General features: G+C 37.9%; 1 pseudogene; it reads right to left on the bottom strand.

The window, feature by feature from the left end:
• LOC118906730 overlaps nt 1-27,502 on the bottom strand; it is a 125,367-nt pseudogene that overhangs the window by 65,986 nt on the left and 31,879 nt on the right.

Here is a 27,502-nt window from a genome sequence, read left to right as displayed (position 1 = left end):
TGAGCATTTACTTTAGCTAGGCACTGTTAAGCAGTTTATATGCTCTGTTTTACATGATCTTCATAAGAACCCTATTTGGCAGATAGTATTACTTTTATTTTCCCTATTTTGTCGATTAAAAAATACAGAGCTTACGGAAATTAATTAACTTTACCAGGTCTACTGGCTAACAAAAGATAGATCTCAGACATCCAATGCTCCAGGCCTTTCTCTCCACCTCTCATTTCTGTTTCATTCTAAACATCAACTTTATTCTTCAGCCTCCCCTCTGTGTCAGGAAACACAGGCAAAAGTGGTTCTGGGGCCACAGTCATACAGTTAATTTGTACTATCTTAAATATTTTAACATCCTTAACAATATTATAACAAAAGCAATGGCAGTGGAGAAGAGAAAAAGTCTCTAGTTTGCATATGAAAAATTCCAGGGAAGATTTTGATTGGCCTAACTTGGTTCACATGCCCACCCCTGGACCAGTCGTTATGTTGAAGAGGTCCTATGACTGCCCATACCTGTGCCCGTACCACACACCCACTCCTGTGCTCAATAAAACAGATGCTATGGTTGGCAGCATCACCAGAACACCATTATTGTAGTAGGAAAGGAAGTGGATGGATGCTTGGCAGATAAAAAGATACCCATACATTCACCTGTTGTGACAGAGGTAGACCATTGAGTAGAGAGTAAAGAGCTGTTCCAAGAAGACGAAGCATGAAGAGAGGCATGAAGATGTTAAATAACACAATGCATCCAGAAATATGCAAGTATTTTAGATATGTCTGGAGAACAGGATGTGTATGGCAAGCGGGTTGAGATCTGACACCGAAGGTCCTGGAGAACTTTGTGTGATAACCTAAGGAGCTGGTACTTTATCCTGAAAGCAATGGTGAGTCGTGGAAGGATTTTAAGCAGGGAGGTAATATGATGAGTTCTAATTTTGAGAAGACACAGTCTTAGGGTAGATATGCAAGATAGGTTAGAAGCAGAAAAATCAGTATGGAAACTGACAATTGTTCAGGCAAGAGAAAAAAGCAGTGGCAGTTGGATTGGTGATGAAGCGATGGAGAGGATTGATGCTAAGGAGGCAGGATTCATAAAAGAAAGTCTGAATCCTTACTGGGGATGAGATTGTCCAAGCTGTTCACTGATGCTCAACAACTTTCATGGCTGCCCCAATGGGACCACCAACACAGCAATGAACCAAAAGTGTCAATGGAAATGGGACCCAAATCCTGCTAGTTTCCCAGAGTAGCAGAAGCAATAGTAACTGGATCCCCACCACCTACAAGCCTTAAGTTGAAGCTACTAGTTTTGTGATCTATAAAGGACACTTTAAGCCCAGAGCCTTGGCAATGGAATTATGAGTACAAAAACTTTTCCTGTAAGTCTTTGAACCAACCAATAGAATCTAACAGCTAGCGCTCTCAGGACATAGCATGGCACATGAGAACTGGGCCATGAGGGCAGACGGAGCTGGGTTTGATTCCTGTTTCTGACACCGCCTATGTTTCTTTGGACCAGGAGATCTCTAAGCCCCAGTTTTCCCAGGAGATATTTCCCTGGCAATAATGCCATTTCTCTCTCAGGGGCTTTGTGAGGACTAAAAATAATAACACATGGGACAACAAAACAAACTTCAAATGTGGTTAGAAATGAATCTGTTTGAATCACTCATTTGTTTTGCTAAAGGGGACATAGGAACAAAAGCCAAAGTATGGGATATTCATGCTTTTTACTAACAAGTGAGTTCTTGCCATTTGTATACTGAGGTGACAGAATGAAGTTAAAATGTCATAAACAAGTTCATAATCAGTGTGTATATTAAAATTGAGGTGAATTAACTCAATTTCTATAACATTTTCTAACAGAACACATTTTCTTCTTGAACTTATAATGAACAAATAGAATTTCTTACCAAAGAAAAAGTAAATTTTTGCAATAGTCACAGTCATGTGGTTAAAGGCTACATTCCATAGGAGACAGCAATAAATATTTGTACTTAAATGGCAGATCATCAAAGGAGAGTTTATTTTTTTCAGCAAATAACATAGAGAGAAATTTAATAATTCAGAATACCTACAGATATGATTTCAAAAGAACATCTGTCCCACGTGGCTAAAGTTCTTTCTTGCTTGTCATTTTAGGGTAATTGACTTGTAAATAGTTTTTAACCTCTTATCTTTAATTAAGACAGAGGATAATGAACTAGCCCAAGGCTTTCTATTCCCATGGTCACTTGGGTTAAGTCTTCTTTTTAGCTCCTATTTGCTTTAAATCTGTTGAGATTTATAGCAATAGTTCAGCCACAATTGTGACTAAGAAAAATTGTGAATAGAAAAATATGGCTTTTAAGATGTGGTACACTTGTACAATGGAACATTACTCAGCCATAAGAAAAGAATGAAATAATGACAATTGGAGTAACATGGATGGACCTAGAGATTATCATACCAAGTGAAGTAAGTCAGACAGAGAAGGACAAATATCATATAATATTGCTTATATAGAGAATTTTTTTTAAAAATGATACAAATGAACTTATATACAAAACAGAAATAGACCCACAGACGTAGAAAACAAACTTATGGTTACCAAAGGGGAAAGGTGGGGAGGGATAAATTACAAGTTTGGGATTAACAGAAACACACTACTATATATAAAATAGATAACTAACATGGACCTACTGTATAGCACAGGGAACTATCCTTAATATTTTGTAATAACCTATAAAGGAAAGGAATCTTAAAAAAAATGTATATATATATATATATATATATACCCACACACACACATACATACACAACTGAATCACTTAGCTGTACACCTGAAACTAATAGAACATTGTAAATCTAACTATACTTCTAGTTAAATAAACAAATAAATAAAGTAGAAAGAAAGAAAAATACGGCTTTTAGTTTTCTTTTTCCACATGTGGAAAGTACTAGCATAGCATGTGGCCTGGAGAAGGGGCTCAGGCGCAGGCAATGGAGGGATGGCTCTGCTTCCTGTCTGGTCTTCGTGCTCCCTCACCCTGCGACAGCTGGCAGAGGAAGTCCGACCATCTAAGTCCTCCCTAGTGACTCTCTGTATGCTGTATGGCTCTTTCTAAATCTGAATCAGAAAATGGAGGCTTGTTTGGGGTCAACATAGTCAGTAATCTTTCATGATAAGCCATCATAAATCATACATGTGGAATATCTACTTTCCTCCTAAAGAAAAAAATAAGTAACTTCTTGCCTTTCCACTCAACTGGCTTCTCTTTGCTCTCATAAACTAGCTAGGATTCATTATAATAAAAGCAATGCCTTTCAGGCAACTAGAAGGGAAAAAACTCAACAAATTAGTACCAGAAACCTTCTCCAATTGAAAATACACATCACAGAATTCTAATACAGGTGACCCTGGATTTAAATCTGCTGAACTTGTCATACTCCCTACTTTTACATCACAGTCAGGACCAAACCCCATACTGATGATTTCTAATTTCTGTAAGCAACGCTTCAGCATTCCGATCAGCAGCCTGAGGGGCTCACCACAGTTGGCAGTAACTCGGCCGACATCATCTGCAGGTGCATTTAAAAGTAAGTGAGTCTGTTGCAAACTGCTCTCTGCTTTATCTTTGCAAATTTTCTTTAAACTTTTAAATTCCTTGCTCTTTACTGTGTCAAAGAAAAAGAAAATTTGATGGAATACACAGAATTTCAAATCTACCTCCCCAAAAAGGCAAGACGATCCATCTCTTTGAAAGTGAAACAAGAGAGTTTAACTTAATGGTAGGAGAAATGAAAGCAAATGAGCAAACTGTCAAGCCCAGACTGTCACACTCAAGGCACAAACACAATTCTGAAGTTCAAGGAAACATATCTGGAGACTGAAGAGCGCTGAGCCGATGCAATGGATGGTCTTTAAAAAAGATGAAAAGGAATTATTTAGCAGATGGAAAACTCTTGCATTTTGTAATGGTTTGCTGAAGCCATGCTCCACTTCTTTGCTTAGTTGGATAGAGCAAGTAACCTTAGAAAGGATCTTCCTTAGTCAAGGAAGAATTTTAAGGGGGGCTCCCTTATCTGATAGGCAGTCACTGGTCTAGAAGTAGGTATAAAAGATATTTTTATGCTCTAACAAGACACACTTTTGAAGTGTAGAACTGGTGCCAGCAGAGGGAATACCAAGTTGAATGATTTTCCTCAAGGCTTTTTGGGAAGATGGGGACAAAGACGCACAACACCTGCTCCCTAAAATTCAAAGTTAAGGAAGACTATTTAGAGTATACTAGGGCTGTCTGATCCAAGTTCTACTAGCCAGAGGAGACTCCAAGGGCCCTAAAGGTAAACTCACCGACAGGACTGTGCTGGTGTCCCATTCTAACAGAAGAATCTAAATGTTCTGGTTCAGGCTGGAACTAGAAGCACTTCTAAACTTGGCCAGATGACACCATGATTCCAACTTTGAAAAAGAAATGGGTAAGCTTGTAAACGTGATCAACAACAACATAAAGCCCCCAGAGATCAAGGATGTGGCACTCCAAGCAGAATCTGGGTGAGTAAATGCATCATTCCATGGTCTAGAAGGGTCCACTGAAACATGCAAGACTAGTCTTCAGACGAGATATCATATAGCAGAGCCACAGAAGCACCAGCAGGGCTGACCTGTTTCTCTAGTTATTGCACCAGAATTTTGAACTGATTGGGAAGTTGGAGACAGGGAAAAGTCCACAGAATAAAAATGTTAACTCCCTGCTAAAAGGTCATGTCAGGGATTGAACAATTAATTAGAGAACATTATACTAAGTGAAAGAACTCAGTACAAAAGGTTACACACTGTATGATTCCATTTACGTGAAAGTCCAGAACAGATAAATCCATGGAGACAGGAAGTATATTAGTGGTTGCCTAGTGCTGTGGAGCGGGGATAGACAGTGACTGGTAATGGACACAGGGTTTCTCTTACAGATGATAAAAATGTTCTATACTTATAGTGTGGTGACGGTTATGCAGCTCTGTGGATACACTATAAATCATTAAATTGTACATTTGAAATGGGTAAATTTTATGGGTGGGTAAATTTTATGGTATACAAATTCTCTCTCACTGAGAGATGTTGTAAAAAAGAAATGTACAAGTACAGTATTTTCTTCTCTCTGAAGGAATGGAGATATTGTCTCCAATGTGAACTATATAAACTAAAGAATCTGCTTATCTCATTTTTTCTCATAAAAAGATTCAGCAGGGAGGGGCAATATATTGTAGCAATTAACAGCATGGGCTCTGGAGTCAGACTGTCTGGGTTCAAATATCAGCTGTGTTTTGTACAGTTATGTGATTCTGTGCCTCAGTTTCCTCATCTGCAAAATGGGATACAGTAAAATCTACCTTGTTGAGCTACTGGAAGGATTAAATAAAAGGGTTTAGCATAGTACCTGATGTGAAGTAAAGTGCAAAATGAATGTTTAATATTCAAAAGGATTTTTAACATATGCATATTTACTTGTATATAAAATAAATGCATATTTACTCGTGTATAAAATATTCTCTCTGCAGGGTCCAAGAAACTGATAAAGTTTATTGCATGATAGGGTGGCTGGGTAAAGGGTGCAGGAGGGAAATATTTCAGATTGCACAGTCTTTTTTGTATTTTCAGAATTTTGAATCAGATAAGTTTATTACAAATGCAATGAAAATTGAGTTTGATGAGTTTTCGAAAAAGAAACAGAACTTTATTTGTACTGAAACTAGTCTGGCAGTCTATACTAGCTATCCTTGCATGTTTCAGGATCAGATAGAGCCAAGCCAATACTTGCACACCAGGCAACACTCTTGGTAAAGGCATGCATCTCATCCAGAGATAAATTCAATACAGGTGTGTTGGAAGATGCCCAGTGGAAAATTTTTTTATTGAAAGCAATAGATAATTTTATTGCTTCAGACAGAAAACTGGTTGATATAAAAGTGAAAGGGTATTGTGATGATGTGGTAGTTAGTCAGGAACATGGAAACCGTAACTAGACTGCTTGGCTTGAATTCCAGCTTTGCCACTGGTGGTTTTTAACCTCTCCATGCCTCAGCTTTCTCATCTGCAATGGGGATAATACTAGAGGGATTTTGTGAGGATTGAATGAGGTAACGCTAAGAGTAGAAGCTAGAGCATAGTATGTGTTATATGAATGTGACCTATTGCAGTTATTGGAGTTCCAGGGAAATCGCAAGCACTGACACAGAGGCACAGAATAATTACCTGAAGAGTTAAATGAAAACATTGAAAAGTCATGCTATCATTTGAGAAAGGTGTTTCATGTTGACAAAAAAAGAAGTACTTTAGAGGCAAATGTCTTAGAAATGATGCACGTCTAAGGAAGAAAAATCAATAACAACTATAAGGCAAAAAATTATCAATAATTTAGTTGAATTTTTTTTTTAAACAGAAAGAAAAAGAGACAGGAGGAAGAGAAAGAGAAAGAAAAGGAGGAAAAGAATATGTTGCTAGAGAAAGGGTCTTCTGTTATTCACTACCTGAGGATTTCATAAATGTCAAAATCAGAAATGAAAAATGCTGGGAAAGACAACTCTAATTGTGAACACTCTTCAGAGGTGCTTAGAGAATGAATAAGTTCCATGTCGCTGGAAAGAGGTTTCCAATGAAGACGTATCTTTTGTTCACAATTCACTGGACACTTATTTAAACACTTTACTGGACACATATAAGATCTTTGGGAAAAATACATAATAAGATCTGTTACATCTGGGGCACATACATAAAGGAGAAAATATTATAGTAAAATAAATACATATGGATCTATCACCCACTTAATGGTTGGAGTATTATCAGAATTATTGTATCTACATGTGCTCTTACCCTCACTCCTTCATTCCCCAGCTTCCTTCTCAATATACTGTTTAGTTGTTCTTGTTTTTAAGCATTTTAAAAATGGTTTCATTTGGTATGTATTACTCTATGACATTTTCCTCATTCAAATATTCATTCAAAATTATACATGAATCAAACATATATGATACACGGATGATACATTTATTATTCACTGATGTATAATATTCCATTTAAAAGACATTCCGCAATTAATCATATTCCTGGCAGTGGGCGTTTTGATTGTTTTAGTATTTTTGCTCTTACAAGCAATGTTGCTGTGAATAGTCTTGCATGTATCTTTCCACTCCCCCAAGGTTTATTGAAGTATAATTCACAAATAAAAATTGTATGTATTTATGGTATACACTGTGACATTTTGATGTCCCTATACATTGTAAAATGATGACCACAATAAAGCTAATTAACATACCTACCACCTCACATAGCTACCATTTTATGTGTGTAGGTTGTGAGAACACTTAAGATTTACTCTCTAAGCAAATTTCAGGTATAAAATACAGTATTAAGTACAATTGACATGCTATACATTAGCTCTCCAGAACTTATTCATCCTGCATAATTGAAAGCTTGTACTCTTTTACCAACATCTCCCCATTTCTCCCACCCCCTAGCCCCTGACAACCACAATTCTACCCTCTGCTTCTATGAGTTCAATTTTTTTAGATTCCATATATAAGTGAGATCATGCATTATTTGTCTTCCTGTGCCTGGCTTATTTCACTTAGCATACTGTCCACCAGATTCATCCATGTTGTCACAAATGACAGGCTGAATTATAATATATATGGAGAGAGAGAGAGAGAGAGAGAGAGAGAGAGAGAGAGAGAGAGAGGGTCCCATTTCTTAATCCATTCATTTGTCAATGGACACAGGGTGATTCCATATATTGGCTATTGTGAATAATACTGAAATGAACATGGGAACGCAGATATCTCTTTGAGATATTGATTTCATTTCTTTTGGATATATACCCACAAGTGGAATTGCTGAATCATATGGTAATTCCGTTTTTAATTCTGGGAGGCATTTCCAAACTGTTTTCCCTAACGGCTATACCATTGAATGTGTTTTAGTATACATATTTAGAGTATTTCTTCATGACATCTATGAGTAAAATTGCTCTTTGTAGAGAAAGGAAATGTTCAGCTTTACGGAGATGAAAACTTGTTTTCCAAAATAGTTGTATTAACTACTTACACTCCTATAAGGAGTACATGAGAATTGCTATAGATCCACATCCTCACATACACTTGGTATTAGCAGACTTCTAAATTTTTGAGTGTTTATATGTACCTAATTTGCATTCTCCTGATAACTAATGATGTAAACGTCTTTTCTTGTATCTATTTGCCATTTGTGTTTCCTCTTCTGTGAAATGGCTTAAGTTTTTTCCTATGAACTGAGTTATTATACAGTTATCCTTTTCTCTCTGATATGTAATCCTTTGCAAATTATATTCATTTGCTGTGGAGGCTTCTCTTTTCATTTTTTTTTTTTTGATAAAGGCTTTTGATTTTTAAATTTTAATGTAATCTAATTTATCGATCTTTTTTCTCTTTTAAAAATTCCTTCTCTACTCAAATCTTCATAAGAAGTTTAAAAATTTTACCTTTCACATCTAGCTAATTAATCTACTTGGTAATTGATTTCTGTGTACAAAATAGAAAGCTAAATTCATATCTTTTTCCATATGGAATGCCAACTTTCCCAGCACCATTTCTTGACTCTTCTATTTTTCCTTAACAATCTGCAACACTGCTATACCAAATATACAATTCCCCAACATGCTTGAGGCTGCTCTGAACTCTCAGTTTTCTTTCATTGGCCATTTTATTTATCATATTAACAATACTGTACTGGTTTAATTACTACAGCTTTATAGTAATATGCTTTATCTTAATATGAAAGGAGAGTCTCGCCATCCCCCCACCTGGTTCTTCAGGACTATCTTGGTGATTCTCAGGCTTAGCTATTCCATGCAATATTATAACAGATAAAATTGGCCTCACAATAGGCTGGCTTATGTTCTAGTAACAAACAACCCCCATATTTCAGTAGTTAAAAAAAAAAAAGCTGATTTCTTGCTTATGTTATATATCCTTTGTGTCAGCAGTTTTCCATGAAGGCCCCCATTCTAGGAATCAGGCTAACAGAACAGCTATAGAAGGCTCATTGCTGGTCCACGGCAGATAGAAAAAGAGCTCTGGAGGGTGGTGCCCTGTCAATGGAATGCCCTAACAAGAAATGATACACACACTTCCAAACATAACTCGGTGGCCAGAATTGGTCATGAGGGCCCCACCAAACTCCAAGGAATCCAGGAAGCACTATCGACCATGTCTCTGGAAGGCAGCCAAAAACATTTGTTGAACTAATCACTACCACCTGCAACATTACCTCAAAGGCCTCAGCAGTCTTCCCACAGGTTTATAGATGGTACAGATAGAAACAGGGGGCCGAGGGTCAAGAGCCTGAATTCAGAATCTAAAGAATCCCACTCCATCATGTTGCTCAGGGTCTACTTGGTCGCTTACATTGTGCAATTTTAGGTTCAAATTAAGACATGGGTTAAATAAACCTCTGGCAAATGCTGTGGAAATAGAATGATAAGTCACCTCTTTGAGAGTGGAAACTATTAAATCAGAGAATGGATTTGTTGTGTTTATATTAAAGGAAAATTATGAAGCAGGTCACTTGGATCTCAAATTCCAGATACTATGATGCTGTATTATAAACCCCTTTTTCTTTGTTAGCTAAACAGAAAACCTATCTGCTGGCTAATTCATTCATTATTACCAATTCATTATTTCTCTTACTGTTAAATTCTTTTAGCACAGATCTGGCTGAACCAGCCTGAAATATGAAACATTTCAGATAACTGGAAAGTCATAGAAGGTAACCTGCAGTTGTTCATAAATTATACCTCATGGTAATAAGTTCATCACTTCAGGTAAAACAGAATTGACAATGATCTCACTCCACTGATTGCATTTTTCTTTTTCCACCTAGATCTGAGTCCATTGCTACACAAGGTCTAAAAATGGCCAGTGCAACTTGACAGTGTTTGAAATAGATATAACTGCAATCTCCCTGCCACAGTTTACAACAAGTGCAAATTTTAAAAAGTGCCTATGACTATTTCTACATCTCAATACAATGTCTCATTCTCCCATAAATGCATAGAACTAATCTACACTGGAAAGTCCACAGTTGCTAAGCAACAGGCTATGAGTTCTCCTGACTTCCACCTGTCCCCAAGAAGAAAAGGAGCTACCACTCAATTCAGCACATCTGGTGAAAACATGTACAAACACAGACACAAATATAAACATAGTGCACTGAAAAAGAGTGTTGCCTCTGAGTCAGGCTGCCTGGGTTTGAACCTCCATTATTCTCTCACTTTTTAGCTGTGTGAACTGGAGCAATATAACATAGAAGCTACGAGCTTTGGTTTTGGAATTAGTTTTGCAGATTCTGTCTCCTGCTGGCTATGAGTCTTTGGGAAAGATATTTAACCTAAGCCTCACTTTCCCCATCTATAAAATGGGAATAATATTAGTACTTACCTCATAGCGTTATTGCAGATGTTACATTTATTGAAGCATTATTCACAGTAATCAGTATATAGAAACAACCCAAGTGTCTGTGTCCATCAACAGATAAATGGACAAAGAAGATATGATACATATTATATATATTTGTATTTTTTATATACAAAATGAGAAAGAAGGAAATTCTGCCATTTGCAACAACATGGATGGACCTTGAGGGCATTATGCTAAGTTAATAAGTTAGTAAATAATAATAAATAAAATAAGTCAGGCAGAGAAAGACTAATACTGTATATCATTTTCTATACGTGGAATGTAAAAAAGCTGAAGACAGAGACGGAATAGAATGGTACTTGCCAGGAGTTGGGAGGTTGGAGAAATGAGGGAGATGTGAAACGTTGGTCAAAGTAATAAGACAAATTATGGGAATCTAATGTACAGTATAATGGTGGTTATAGATAATAATATCATATTATATACTTGAAAGTTGCTAAGAGAGTAGATCTTTGATGTTCTCATCATAAAAAAATGGTAAATATGTAAGATGATGGCGGTGTTAGCTAACTCTATGGTGGTAATCATTTTGCAATATATAAGTGTATCAAATAATTTTTTAAGTGTTTAGCAGGGTGTCAGGTGTATAGTAAGTGCTCTATTAATGATAGCTATTATTATAATAGTAGTATCGATATCATTATATAAATGTACTTATATTTACTACAGGGAAAATACTGTGATTGTCATTATAGATAGCACAAGTTCACAGTGATGGATAGATTGTCTCCACCTTCCAAAGATCACACTTTTTTCTCTACTGGCTCAGCTTGGCAATTTAGACTTTACTAGAAACATGGACATAGGATCCTAGGAATGGAATTACTCTCAATTTATAAATATGCAAAACATGAGGATCTAGAAGGTACAGCCCTCATGGGAAAGACTTTAAATCCACAGTGGTAGAAACCTACAGGGCAAGCAAACCCACTGCCCGACCACCTGCTACATTATCTGTCCCAGGGGCGGCTCCTAGCCCAGGTGCCTGCAGGTTGTCCCAGAAAACAGGTTGTTCCTCAAGAACACAGCCTGAATTCCAAGAGACCAGAGTCCTTGACTGCTTTTTTCAAGGATGTGTGGTTGTAACAGAGTGGGAACAAGTTTGGGTCAAGTTCAAAGGGAAGGTTTACACTGTGGACTGAGGAAAGGATCTTACCCAAGGTCCCACAGCAGGTGGACTGCTGCCGTGTCTCCAATTTATAAACACTCTCAGAGTCAACAGAAATTTCCAGACTTTCCAGTTCAGTAGCACTAGGGTGTCCTGAGATAGAAGCTACAAGCATCTAGGTGTTTTATGATTTTATTAGGCATTATAGGACCTCCATACTGCCTCTTTCCTCCCAGTGCTGAGAAATAGTGGGAAACATTGGTGATCATGCTAAAGAGAATGAGGCAATAACAAAATTAATCTCTTCCAGGCCAAGGGTCACAGAGTCGGGTCTTTTCCACAGAGGCCTCAGTGATGATTGTAATACAGGATGCATAACCTGCAGCCCAGCTCTGTCTATGGCTTTGCCTGAAGAACTGTGTTAATTGGTAACAGGTCACAGCTCTTCATTGCCTTCTCACTCACCTTCTACGAGCACCTTTGGCCTTCGCCCTCACCTTGCTGAAGCTCATATGTTCTGATGACAGATTTCCCTTCTACTCTCAGGGACTAGCCAGCTCAGCTAGCCACAACTCCCCCACTTCCTGCCCAGATGCCCTCTCATGAATAACCCCATTCATCCCACGCAAGGGAGAAATTGGCTGGTCCCTAAGCACTGATTAATACAACCTCCAACTCTAGTTTCTTTCCAACAAAGTAACCTGTTTTCCTCTCGACAGACCAGCCCATGAACTCAGAGGGGTTTGTGTGTGTGATTTAATACAGCAACAAAAAGCCAAGAATTTCTCATTTATATCACCTATTTGTAACTGCTTATCCAACTTCTTCCCTTTCTCCCTTTTATTTGGTTGATTGGTTGAACTTGTTTCCCCTGACTGGGGGAAATTCAGGGTATAATCAATTCAGATTTTATCTGATTTCTATATCAAAAGAGAAGATAAAACTTATGGTCCTGATGGGCCTATGGGTGTAGTTAATTCCTGAAAGGATCCCAGCTCCTAAAAATGTGGGAAATTTTCTCCTTCTCTCTGTGTAAGTGATTGATGGGCCACGGTGATGGTCACAAACTCAGGAAGACCACACAATGTGAGGGGGATGCATTAAGCCGTGGGGTACTGAAAACCTCCATTATTAGAACCAAGAACTGGCTTAATTAAGGATATTTACCAATTTCCTATCTACTTTCAGGCACTGTGTTATTTGCTGTTGAGAAACAAAAAGTTGTCACATTGCTCTTGTTATTATGGCTCACAATCTGTGGTGGAGAAGAAAAACATCCACAAAGACTCCAGTTCAAAGTGGAATGACACAAATGCCTTAAAAGCACAAAATAAAAGGAGCTGTGAGTTAACAGGGAGGGAAAGAGGCAAAGACCAAATGGGACTTTGGAGAATGAGTAGGAATTAAACAGGCAGGAACCCTGTGCCCTGCTTTATTTGCCTTCATGATGTTAATCACAAGAAGACATGATGTTACACAACTACCAGTTTCCCTGCTCTCGCCTCCCCACCCCAGTAGAACAGGAGTCCCATGAGGACCTAGTCTGTGAGAGATCCCTACTGACCCAGCACCAAGAACAGAGCTTGTCGGATAAATGAATAAATGACTGGAGGGTCAAAGCACTCCGGGTAGAAGGAACAATCTAAGCAAAGGAAGATTGGGATCGAAAACTCACATTTACTGGCCATATTCTGTGTTAGGAATCACATAAGTGCTTTCAGTGTATCCTCCTGAAGCAGGGGAGGCACACTTTTTCTGGGCCAGATAATAAATATTATAGGCATTGAGGGCCATACAGTCTCTGCTGTTGCAGCATGAAAGCAGCCAGAGACTATATATGAAGGAATGAGGAAAGTTCCAATAAAACTTTATTTACCAAAGCAGGCAGCAAGCCAAATTTGACCAACAGGCTATAATTTGCCAATGTCTGGCCTTTATAAGTCAAAGGCAAAGAAATTACTGCACTATATATCATTAATCGGTTTATGTAAAAATGTGAGACAAAGATATATTATCAATATTTGCATCATGAATTGATCACCCAACTGCACACATTTTAGACCCCATGTTACCCTAAGGAACAAAGTTTATATTCACTCACGTTGACCTGCCTAGGCCTGAGTTGAAACTTGGCTCCATTCCCCCCACAACATTTTGAACAGTTACCAAAGATGATGAGCAAATTCCCAAACACATGGCAGAGACACTGGAGCAGATGTCCCCAGGAGAACTTCCTTACATGATTCAAATTTAAATTTCTATTTGAAATATTTGGATGACTCAGCACTCTTCTCATCAAGGACAAATATATATGGGATAAAATAGTAAGCTCTTTTGTGGGGATTTCACATAGAAATCCCAACTATGAATATGCCATAGTCACAATGAGATGAAGATAGCAGCAAAATAATACTAACCAGGATGTACTACTACCCAGAATTTAGCTACTTAGGAGGCAGCTGATCCTTAACTCAAACTAGTTGGAAGGAAAGTCTATACAGGCACAGCCAGGGCTGAAGCAATTAGGCAGCTAAATTCAGGCTGTCAAGAAATGGAGTCCAAGGAAATCAGCTAAGGCATAAAGGGCCAGGCAATTCCCTGTGGGCAGGTCAGGGGTCAAATCTATAAAATTTAATCAAGACTGGAAGATTTAGACATCTAGATATTTATTGGCTCAGAGAAGTCAGAAAAGGCAGCTGATGGAGGAGAGGTGCAAAGTTGATTAGTGCCCCTGTTGGCCACATAGCAGAATATTTTTCAGGTGAAGGCTTGCTAGCCTTTCCAATTCATACAGTTGTTCTAGTCATGTAGCTTTCTTTATTTTATGATCAATGAATGTTAACGAAGAAGACTTTACAAAGGCACAACCAGGTTCTTTTATCCAACTTTGGATTAAATATATCAAGTTAAGTCAAAGGTATATTCCCTATGACCTTTCTCATTCTCCATTTCTACACCTCTTATGAATAAAAGAGTAATGTAAATAAGTAAATAAGTAGGAATTACATGGCAGACCTATCTCCCCAAGTACCTGAGCATACAGATAAATTATCTTTCGCAGCCTTCCTGTCAGCCCTCTGTCTGAGCTCTAGCCAATGGGATGGAAATAAGAAGCAATGTAATGCTTCTTCCAATCTGGGTCCATCAAAACTCTCCAAACATGGTCTCCCATCCTCTTTTCCCCTTCCAGCTGGCTGGAATGGAAAAGGTCCCCAGGGAAACTTGAGAGTCATATGTATAACACGGTAAAGATTCAAGATTGAAGGAAACTGGATTCCTGAATCACTGTGTGGAGGAGAGCTGGCAATCCAGAAGAACCATCATTGTACTGTGATATGAGTTTTCAGCCTCTGGTACTGGAGGTGTATCTACTATAGCAGTTAGCATTACCTTAAGTAATGTGAGGCAGAAGAGCACACTATAATATTGGAAAATTTTTGAATATATTACTTAACCTCACAGAACCTGAGCACTGAAAAAAATCAATGTGAAAAAAGGAATAAGAAGAAATAAGTGAAATTAGGTTAAAATAACATTTTCCTCATGTAAGCAAAGTTCAATCATATCTCCTATGCATGTGGAAAAGAACAAAGCAAACAAAATAGTTTTTTGGAACTGGGATAGGCCTGGAGGATCTACACTGGTGTTAATTCCTGCAGACCATTGAGAAAATGGTAAAAATAAGAGACTTCAAAGATTGTCACACAGTGAAATGCAACTGAGGACCACTATCAGACATCAAAGAATGTATGCTTTTTCCATTCTTTTCCTTCTGCCTGTAATTTTCTGTAATTTTTCTTTCTTTTTTTTCCTATTCTCTGAGCTATTATAGTATTCATTAGTACTGCCTATCTAACACGTGATCATATATTTATTCCATGTACGTAACTTTAAATTGCAATTCCATTAAGTGCAGGGACGAAGTCTTTAACATTTTTCCTTTTGTCTCTCAGAGGCTCAAAATTGAGTCCATCATGCTCCTCAACTCATGATTCACAATCATCATTGACCTGTGACAAGGTCCTGGTTTGGTCTGGTTTGGTTTGGTTTATTGTTTTTCCTCTTTATCTTCTATCTCCAATTTCAATTTCCCTTTCCCCAACATAGGCACTCATTTTAGTCTATTTAATGCACATATTTCCATTCCATCATTCGTATTTTCATTTAGATGTGTACTCAGGCTAGAAAAATAGGTAGCATTGCTTTTGTGTGTGCATGTTATATACGTAAGTGGTATTTCACTATCAATCTCTGTCTGTACCTTACTTTTTAAATTTGGTCTTTTGTTTTTGAGATCCATCCATGTTGTTACAAGTAAATCAAGCTTATTTCTTCTGATTCATGCGTGGTATTCTCTAGCATGATAATTGACTTGGAATCAATCCATCAGCGTGTTATAAAAGTAAATATAATGTAAGAATTTGATGAGAAAGTTTCTAGGTGGCCACCAATTGTCTGGATTAGTCTGGGATTTTATTAAATTTAAATACTTGGTTAATGATCTAGAATCAGAATTGGCAGTGTGTTCATTTCATTCATAAATGGTAATCGTTTTGGAAGTAAAGAGAATGGCAGGATGACACCCCCCTCCCTGCCTGCTGTCTCTGTCATAATGACCTCTGTTATAATCTGATTGTAAATTTGTGAGAAATGAACAGAAGAACCTTCCTGTTTTGTACGGCTTCTAGAAAACTGTGGCTGTTAGAGCAGTTCTTGGGAAGATAGACGCTACTTACTGATGTTTTCACTTCAGTAATGCTTCCTCCAATCTGGGTCCATCAAAACTCTCCAAACATGGTCTTCCATCCTCTTTTCCCCTTCCAGCTGGCTGGAATGGAAAAGACCCCCAGGAAAACTTGAGAGTCATATGTATAACACGGCAAAGATTCAAGATTGGTGTAGACATCAAGCATACTATCTTTATCTTCCCTCTACCTACACCATTAATCACTCCCTCCTTCATGCCAAAGATCTGCAATTACAATCTCCTGAAACAAAAAGCTTTAGTTCAGTGTTTCTTAAGGTATAGTACACAGAGCCACACTGGCAGCTGAATGTCTTAGGCATTTGCTAAAACTGAAGATTCCAGAGCCATTCCCAGCTGAATCAGAATCTCTGGAGTGGGACCCAAGATCTGTACTTTTACAACCTCCATTGGTGGTCACGATGTACTATAAGGATTGAACCTCTATATCTTGAACCAAGATAATCCTTGGCTATCCTATTCAGAAATTAGCATCGTTAGCGTGCCCAGATTGTAATAGACTTCATGGTTATAGAATGCTGAAATAGGAGCTGCTTACCTGTTTTATCTGATCTTGACATTTATAGCAAGAAGGCGCTACCTAGTCCAAGTATTTATATTAGACAATATCCAAAGATACTGTTATTTCACTCGGGATTTTATAAAGATGACAGATCAGTTCAAGCTATTCTATACAGAAAACCATATTCCATTTTCTATACACACTTGCAGGTAAGTGAGTTTTGAACATAGTCTCTTAATTGAAAAAATGGTGAGTGCCTCTGAAAGAAGCCAAAGCTCATTGAGTCTGCATTCTCTTCTCTTGGGACACAGATGTTCTCTCTACTTCGGGAATTGTCTACATTCACTTTTGGGCACACTTTTGCCAACACTTGACCTAAGAAAGTAGAGGTCTGCCTATGCCCGAGTCCTCTCTTACTGCAACTGAAAGAGTTTTTTTAACTCACTGTTACAGGCACAGATCCTTCCTACTGAAATCAAGGCAGAAGTGGGAGCCCTCATTGCTCAGAAAATGAAAGCCCTTCTACGGTCACTTTTTGTGCAACATCATTAAACACAACCCTCATGGTAATGAGGCTCATACTGGCTGGCACATGTGAGGAAGCAAGGGGTGTACACATCTCTGCCTCCTGCTCCAAAGGCCACCTTTGGAGGGTGGTGGGGGAAGACGGAGGCACAACAGGATCTCCAGGCCCCGGATCCATGAAAAGCACTGGTGCCTGAGTGTGTACCAAGCCACAAAGCACAGGCTGCGCATCCTGTCTCCTCTGGCCACCACAAAGCATCTGGTCACCAAGGACCTACAGCCTCACAATTCAATGAAGTCGTTTTGGAACAGTCTGATGCAGTTTCCTTCATCGAACCAAGGTTCAGACCAGGTCATTATTTTCTGGATGATAGTCACTTCAAACAAATATTACGATCACCATCCCTGATTATCAACAAATTATTTGGAAATTATTAGAATGATTGGATGAACAATTTGCACCCTACTGTAAATCACTCAATAAGCAGTGCTATAACACATAAGCTTTATACATGTATTATATGTAACATACGTGTATTCTATTACTGAATGCTAAATATTTTGAATATCACCTTTGAGTGCACACGTGTGTGTTTGTGCACACACAAGTGTGTTTAGGTGGAGGAGCATGGTGAAGATTAGTGTTCAATTTCTTTTTGCCCAGTTTTATGTAAGAGAAACCTGACTTTAGATTATAGAACCAAGTTCATATTTTGGTGTAGAGAGGTTCTCAACCAGATCCTAATTAATAGATTGGCTGGGGGTCTGATCACTTCTTTAAATCCAAAGACGGAAAGAGTGGTGTATCTTATTTCAGTTTATACCTCTTCAGAAAGTATCCATCCGTTCATCATGACCCCACATAGTCCTTAGTCTTTGGGGCAACCTAACAAATGTTTGAAGACATCCAAAGATTTATATAAGATCCCAATTACCAAGAGAATATAGATCAAACTCCCTAACCACTAAGAGCCTCCACAGTCAGGTTCAAATATAGTTCATCACCCAGCATTCCAGCAATCCAGCAACATATACCTTTATTCTATTCTTTTTTTTTTTTAAGATTTTTTTTTTTGATGTGGACCATTTATTTTAAGTCTTTATTGAATTTGTTATGATACTGTTTCTGTTTTATGTCTTGGTTTTTTTGGCCATGAGGCATGTGGGATCTTAGCTCCCCGACCAGAGATCAAACCCACACTCCCTGCATTGGAAGGTGAAGTCTTAACCACTGGACCACCAGGGAAGTCCCAACCTTCACTCTATTCTAATTAAACTCTTCTACTCACAGTCTACAAAATGGGCTTCATGTCATATGCTGTCTTGCCTCTTTCCTTTGTCATCCCATGTACCAATTTCTCTATCCTGTTCCAAATAGAATTACCTCCCCCATCCCTTTCAGCTTTTCCAAATCCTGTCCATTTTTCAGGATCCAAGAAATGTCCCAGCTGCATAGCATGTATGATCTTCCCCCAGGCCCAGCCTTCAACAATCTCTGCTCCGTCTGAGTTCTTGTAGCACACACTATATACTCATTTCCTGTTTATCATGCACTACTGTGATGTCTCAGTCTGCTCTGTTTTTATTTCCCTGTTGCATTGCTCTTATCTTTTCAGATGCATTATATTTTCCATGCCTACATAAGCTGTAAGTTCCTGAGGATGGACAAGCTATGTCTCATTATTTGTGAAGTCATCACAGCCCTGGGTTCAGGGCCCTGGACAAAGAAGCAGCTCATCAAAATCCTCTTGTTGCATTTCTCTGCTGCTTCAAGCATTCTCTTTGTCAGTAAGCTTCCAGGCTTTAATAAATCACCTGTCTTAACCATTCAACCCCTCATACAGTACTCAGCCTTCTCTCCTGGTAAATTTCTTTCTTCCCATTCATGACTTTTTTTAGTAGAAAAGATGTGAACTACATCACTTAAAAATAAATCTAATATAGCCTTTTGGGGACAGGAAAAAAAACAGTTATTCTTGGCTCCAATATATTTTGAAAATGATTACCAAAGGTCAAAGATTCTGGATTGTAAACTCTGATGGATACAGTGAGTATTCTGAAGATGAAAGGCATTCCCCCAAAGTGATACATTTTAATTCGTGATTCTTTTTAGACTGACTCTCATAGACAAGATTCAATCTGTAGCAAAGGCACTTTAACTTTAAAAACAGCAGTTTAGCAAATCATTCCCAAAGATTCTCAAACTCACTGGTATAGTTCAGGAATTCATGACAGCCTTACTCTGCTTCAGGACATATACAGAGCTTTATCTGGAATGCAAGTTTCTCACTCAAACTTCTCTTAATGCAAAGAGACTCAGAACAGAGTGGCTGGGAAACAGTGGTTCTCTCTGTCTAATCCACTGAGGATTGATACGAGGAAAGGGAAGGTTTGCTTCATGAAAATCTAGGTCCTTGGTGTAATCTTGCAGAACATTATACCTCTCCCAACTGTGATAGTAAGAAACTAGCACAAGTCAAATAGTTTTTTTTTATTCAATCTTACTTTCATCACCTCTGTAGCTAACATCTAATATTATCCCTGCCTCATGGAGCTCTTGGGTTAATCCCAGAAGAGGTAAATATCATCCACAGCATCTGGGGAATAAATTAATGCTTCAGTGCCTAAACTCTGTTGCTTTTGAAATTACACTGGTTTGAAACTCACACTTTCCCTTGAATTACAACATGTGTTTCCTTGAAAGTTTATCTCTCAGGAAAACTCCCCCAATGCCAATTTAAACTCTGTTCCAAGCCCAAAATTAAATCACATCCTAGTGCAGTTCAGATGTCATAAAAGCAGATAAAACTAAAGCTGAGTGAATAAAGGACACCAGTTCCCCTTGGAGGGAAATACAGTTTGATATTTTTTTTTTTAGCTCGGAGACTTCTGAGACTCAGTTCTTATCATCTCTAAGATGTGCAGCCTAGAGATTTTCAAGAATTGGGAGGAAAAAAAGAACAGAAAAATGCTTCCCAAAAATAGAAAACACATTTTAAAATCTTAACCATTGCCTTGAGGGCCTGTGGGTAGAACACTATCTTATCTGATCTGTTGTCTTTGCTGCATAACAAAACATTCCAAAACTTAGTGGCTTAAAATAACAGCTATTTTACTTGCTCATGATTCTGTGTGTCAACAATTTGAGCTGGGCTCAGTAGGATGGTTCTTGTGTTGATCTCACTTAGGGTCACTCACGTACCTGCAGGTGTCTGGAGGCTTAACTGCAGCTGTTGGGTCTATGTGATCTCACTCACATGTCCTGTGGTTGGTGTGCTGTGGGCTGAGTTACAGGCCTCCAGCAAGCTAGCGTGGGCTTCTTCACAGGGCAGCTGATTACTAGGGGATGAGAACAAAAGCCTGTGCCTAGGTTTAGAACTCTCACAGCATCCCTCCTGCTACATTCTATTGGTCAAAGCAGCCACAAGGCCCATCCAAATCCAAGGGTAGGGAAATAGAGCCCATTCTCGATATCAGAAACTGCAAAGGATCTGTGGCCCTTTTAAATCAACCACACAATCTGATTTCCACAGCACAGAGATGGAGGGGACCAAATATTCTGACCTCAGCAGAGTTTTATTTACTTTTCTTCATTTCTTCATGGGAAAGGAACATTTACTTTCTGACAACATCAAGATTATCAGTTTTTAAAAGACCCAAGGTTAAGGAATACTCAACATGGAATCAGAAAACAAAAAAGGAAAATCAATTATTCATGAACTAAAAGTCCAATAGCTATAAATACATATATATGTGTGTATATGTGTGTATATATACACATACATATATACACATAAGAGGATATATTTATATCTTGACCATCAGAAGAACCTGGAAAAATTTTGCTAAATATTCATGTCAAGTCTCACCTCAGATATATAGAATAAGGGCTCACTGGATCAGTGTTTCTTCTTTTATTTACTTTTTAAATTAATTAATCAATTTTTGTCTGTGTTGGGTCTTCGTTGCTGCACACAGGATTTCTCTAGTTGTGGTGAGCAGGGGTTACTCTTTGTTGCGGTGCACAGTCTTCTCACTGCAGTGGCTTCTCTTGTTGTGGAGCATGGGCTCTAGGTGTGTGGGCTTCAGTAGTTGTGGCTTGCGGGCTCTAGAGTGCAGGCTCAGTAGTTGCGGTGCACAGGCTTAATTGCTCCGTGGCATGTGGGATCTTCCTGGACCAGGGCTCAAACCCATGTCCCCTGCATTGGCAGGCAGATTCTTAACCACTGTGCCACCAGGGAAGTCCCTCTTCTTTTATTTTTTAAAAAAATTTTGCAAAGAAAAATTTCAAAGATACCCCGAAGTAGAATAATACCGTGAATTCTCATGTATTCATTCCTCACCTTCAACATTTAACAACATTTTGCTACTTTTCTTTCATCTTTCAGTCCTCCCCACTTCTTTTTTTTATAGTATGTTAAAGCAAGTTTCAGAAATATGATTTTTTTCTTGATATGTGTATTTATTAAAGATTTCCCAGATGATTGATATGCAGGTGGATGTGACAGAAACAGTTGGGGGTCACAGTATCCACCACGGGCTCCTCTACGATTCCCAGTCTTTATACCTGGGTCAGGGCCATGGGACTTGTCCTGGCCAATAGCTAAGGGCAGCAGTAACTGGCATCCTTCCAGCTTGAGGCATTAAGAACTAGGGGCCTCCTCCATTGCTCTATCCTGTTTCAGTGACCTTGGAATTCTGATGTCCCAAGTGACATCGATACAGGTTGGAAGGAGGCTGCTACTTTACAGCAGATTTTATGTGAGAAGTCTTTACCTTCTCAAGCTATTAAAACTGGGGAGTTTATCTTTTATCTCAGCATAGCCTAGCCTGGTTGAAAAGAAGCACAATATTAGGAGCCCTATTTGCTTCTAGCTTACCATGAGACCAGAGGCAATTCAGCAAAACTCTTTAAGCCTCAGTTTCTTCATCCACAGAATGGGTAGCAATAACACCTGTGGTGAGAGTGAGATAGTGGGAGAAAAACTGTTTAAAAAATTATAAATTATTATAAAATGTGGTGGTTTGTTAGATTATTGTTCAGGCTAGCAAAACCCCCTTCTTACCATCAAGAACTGAAAAACATGGTAAGGACTATGCACAATTTGTCACACAGGAAAGGTTTTATTAGTTCATCCACAATAGTAAGATACACAATGTTACTATATTTTAAATTATTAACATTGGGATTGCATGTATCTATATTCACAATTTTAAAACCTCAGCAGTAGGCCATATGGTAAAAGGATCATTTTGAACTGATTCATACATTCTTTGTAACCCTGTGGGATGTAGTCCTGGGTGCTTGGAGGGGGTAGAAGGTCATTACCCATAAAGTGTCCTGCACACCCACCCAAATTCATCTACATTCCCAACTCCACCAACATATTTAGTAGGAACAACAGATTCACATGACAGTAGGGTTGTGATATAATTCATCTTCCAAACCCAGACATAGAGTGAAAGGAATAGTAGTAATAATAATGCAAGGATAACAGGTGTACCTGGGAACCTGGGAGACATGGTCCCCCTACACTTGTATACAAATAGAGGATAGGAAGAAAGAGCAGGAATGATTTCATAATTGATCAAGAAATAAATATTTATACCTAGTTTTTTGTAAAGAGGAGGAAGGGAAGGAAGAGGGAGAGAGGAAGGAAGAGACGACAGAGCAAAAATGAGGAAGCTGGGAAAGGAAGGACGAAAAGGGAAGGGAAGGGAAGGGAAGGGGAGGGGAAAAAAGAAAGGAAGAAAAAGCACTGGTGCCCTAACCTACATCTATAATGGGATTAAACTGTGGGGAAACAGCTTTATTTGCCCAAACTGATGGGCCTTTGGGGGTAGCAAACCACACCCTTGAAGGTCAAGGAACTGCCCTCACAGGGCGTGTGACTTGACCACCATGACTGCGCATTTCTGAGAGGTAAATGGGTTGGGGAAAAACAATTGAATAGCCAGGAGGGCAGCCTTCTGGAGGCCCTGACAGCTAGGCTAAGAATTTTGGTTTTAATTCTTTAAGTTCAGCTTCTCAGAGTTCCCAGGTCCCTGGGAATACATACTGAGGGGCCAGAGGATATGAGAAGCCACAGAATAAACTAGATGCTTATTTCTAATGGGTCAAATTTTTTAGTCATGGTGGCGTATGTGCAGAGATTGAACATTTTCACCAAAAATTATTTTAGGATGATTACATTAAAACATTCAAAAGTACATTATGAAATGCAAAAGCCTTATGTCTTTTAAAGGCAAAACACAAGGATTCATTTTTTAAATGTCTGTTTGTTTTGCAATTTTGCGAAATTCGTCTATTTGAGCTCTATCCTCAGGCCATGGAATTTTGCGTTTATTCTTTTCTTCAGAGAGAAGCACTTGGGCAGAAATGTTTGAAATGGCTTTTTGTAAGCAGCAGGACATCAGCAAAGAAGACAGCAGGGAGCTGTGACATAAATGTTGTCTTGGAAATGTTAGTCTGGCACCTGTAGAGTAAATGGAGTACAGAGCAGTGGAAGCAGATAGGAGTAGACAATCAGGCCCACAAAAGACCAAGCAAGGAATGTTTGGGCCTGGCTGATGAGTTTAACTGGGGCTGAGAATGGAGGAATGCCCCAGACGTCCCTCCTGCTACCCCTGAAACCAGTCCTTTGTCCCTGCTCTCAGCAACTTTATGATGTCTCAATACAAAGATACCAAAAAACACTAGACATAGGAGTTTTCTCTTGTAGCCTCAGCAGCCCATACAGGGCCTGGCATTTTAAGAGGTACCCAATAAATATTTGTAAGATGGGATGGAATTAAATGGAATGGGATGGGATGTGATGATGGGAAGGAAGTGACAAGATTTATTGACTGAATGAATAATTATGTGAGAAAGAAAATCCAGAGAAAATTGCTGGCCTGCCTTATGAGGAACAGCATGTAACTTAATTTGAAATGCAATGCAATGTGTGCACTATTATTAACAACAAAGATTCAGTATTGTGCAAACTAGGAGCTCCTTACATGTATGAAGAGCTCTGAATGTAAAAGCAAGGTATTGATGCTAGTGGTGTTATTATATCTCAGATGAAGGAGCAGTAATACCAGAGGAACTGGCTCTGGGCACAGACCTCAGGGCACTCACCATCAGGCAACCAGCCTCCAAAAGCTACTAGAGGAATAGGACCTTGAAAAAGGCCAAGCAATGTATAAAGTAAGGTGAAGAACTCCCTAAAACCTCAGCAGCACCCTCAGGCTGGGCTCCCAGGTCCAGATTCAACTGCTTTTCTGTCTGGTTTCTGTCACTATGATCACTGACTATGTTATGTTACCTGGCAGAAGGGACTTTGTAGATATGATTAAGATTACAGATTTTGAGATTGGGAGGTTATCCTGGATTATATAAGTGGGTCCAATCTAACCACATTAGCTCTTAAAAATCAGCCCTTTAAAAGTCTGTGAGAGAGAGATGAGGCATGACAAGGACTCAATATATATTGCTAGCTTTATAGACAAATGTACTCATGAGACAAGGCATGTGAGCAGCTGCTAGAACCTGAGAACTATACCCAGACGACAACTAGCAAGGAAACAGAAACCTCAGTCCAACAACCACATGAACCTGAATTCTGCCAGGAAGCCTATATGAACCTGGGGACAGAGTCTCCCCCAGAGACACCAGTAAGGAACACAGCTCTGCCCATACTTTGGTTCTAACCCACTGAAACCTGAGTCAGACTTCTGACCTACAGAATTGCAAGATAATAAACTTGTGTCACTAAATTGTGGTAAGTTGCTATAATAATAGTAGAAAACTAATACAGTGGCCATGAAATGTATTTGTCAAAGTAAACAACTCGATGTACATAATGAAAGGCAGGCTTACAAAATCCAAAGATTAAATTTATAAGCCAAGAGACAGACAAAGAAACAAAGAAACAAACAAAATGGAACAAATAAAGAGGTGAAAGGTATACAAACAGTGTTAAGAATTACAAGGTCAGAAGTGGTGCCAATAGCAATGTAATAAAAATCCCAAGAGGACAGGAAAAAGAGGCTGTAGGAGAGGAAACAATTGAAGAGCTAATAACTGAGAAATTCCCTAGTAATTAAAAATAATTATAATACAGACTGAAAGGGATCATAGAATTCCTAGCAAAGATATACAATAATATTTTTAATAAATAGAAATAAATAAATATACAAACCCACACCTAGGTATATCAGAATTTACATCAAAACCAGAAAAGTCTAAAAGTTTACAGAAGGGGAAAAAGCAAAACAAGAATCAGATAAACATCTATCTTCTCAACGGATTACTTTTAGTGGAAAATAAAGAATAACTTATATTTTCACTTTACCTGTAGGGGATAAAATAAAGATATTTTCAGTCAAAACAGGACTTAAAAGTATTCAAGCAAAAATAAAAATTAACCCAAAGGGAAGCAATGGGATATATAAATAAGTATATTAAAAGAAGTATTTAAATAAATAAATACAAAAATATATATTGATTAACTACCTGGAAATAAAATCTTAAAGAATACCTATAAGAGATCTAGAGCAGGAGAAGACACCAAAAGAGCTGAAAGTCTGGGAAGGTTCTTATTCTGTCTGAGGTGAAGACATTGTTAGTGATAAGCCTAAGATATTGATAGGGGAAAATGAGTGTATGAATGGCTCTTAGTGAGTAGGAAAGACTAGCAGAAAAAATAAAAATAGAATGTATGCTTCTCACCAGTATAAAAGAGAAAAAACTAACAAAAATTCTTGTTCTTTCAAATAGATGACAGCAAAATAGAAAAGTCAGCACAGGAAAAGAAAAATAAATAAGCATAGAAAATAGAAAATGCACTCTCATGCTCATAAATGTCAGAAATAAGTTTTAATACATTAATAACTATAATAAGTAGAATAATTAAACTCAGTGACTAAAATAAGGAGATTATCAGCTTTTATCTTTCAAAAAGATGCATCATTGTTGTCTATAGAAGACAAAGAGGGGGAGGTGGCAGAGAGAAGTTGAAAATGAAAAGATTTTTTAAAAGATACACAAGACAAATATGAAACAAACAATAACCTAAAAAAATTGAGTGGCAGTATTTGAAGTAAAAATTCTAAAATAACTCAAAGTAAGTTTTCAAATGGTAAAAGGAAAAATATTATAAGAAGGTATGCAATCATAAACAGATATATGTCTCTTTTCTTCTTTTTCTATTGTAATTATATAACATATCAATGCAACAATGGATAGAATTACAAAAGAAAGTAGCTAAGTCTATAGTAAATTATAGTTTAAGATTTTAACACATTCATATCCAAAAATTATAGATTGGGCAGACAAAAACCAAACATGAATAGATATTGGAACAGTCACCTCACAAAAATACAGTATATGATCCTTCTAGAGTAGGTATGAAATATTTTTTAAAAACATGTATTGACAAAGGAAATATAAATTAATTCCAAATGATCACTATAAGACAGACTATGTTCTCCGACTTTTTTTTTTAATTACAGACAACTAATAAAAATATAGCTGGATTATTTCATACATATGGAAACTAAAATAATTATTTTTAGATCAGCCATTAGATAAAATGGATACCGTAAAGGAGTTGTGAAATACTAGAAATGAAAAACAATGAAAGCTATATTTGATAAAGAGTAATGAAATCAATCTAAGACAAGATTGAAAGAAAAACGGGGAAAAATTGAAAGAACACCAAAAATAATAATACTGATTTAAAAAGATTTTTTTTTCCTGTGAAAAGTCTAATAACACAGATAATTTTCTGGAAGGACTAATAAAAGATACAAATGAACAAGTTGTAGGGAAAATGGGGATACACTGCAGATACAGAAGTAATAAAGGCCATAAAAGCATATATGAATAACTACATGCCCATCTTTTTGAAAACCTAGATGGAAAGACTGAATTACTAGACAAATGTAAAATGTACAAATCAGCACAATAAGAAATAGAATATTTGAAAAGGACAATAATTTAAAAATAGAATGATAAATAAAATTATTTCTCTCCCACAATACAAAAAGCAGAAAAGAGGAAATAAAACAACAAAAATTAAAAGACCCACGCCTGGATGGTTTTAAAGGTGTTTACCATATTTTCAAGGAA

This window comes from Balaenoptera musculus, chromosome 14 (genome assembly GCF_009873245.2).
Source record: "Balaenoptera musculus isolate JJ_BM4_2016_0621 chromosome 14, mBalMus1.pri.v3, whole genome shotgun sequence".
Classification (NCBI taxonomy): Eukaryota; Metazoa; Chordata; class Mammalia; order Artiodactyla; family Balaenopteridae; genus Balaenoptera; species Balaenoptera musculus.
This window is presented reverse-complemented; position numbering and strand designations above follow the sequence as displayed.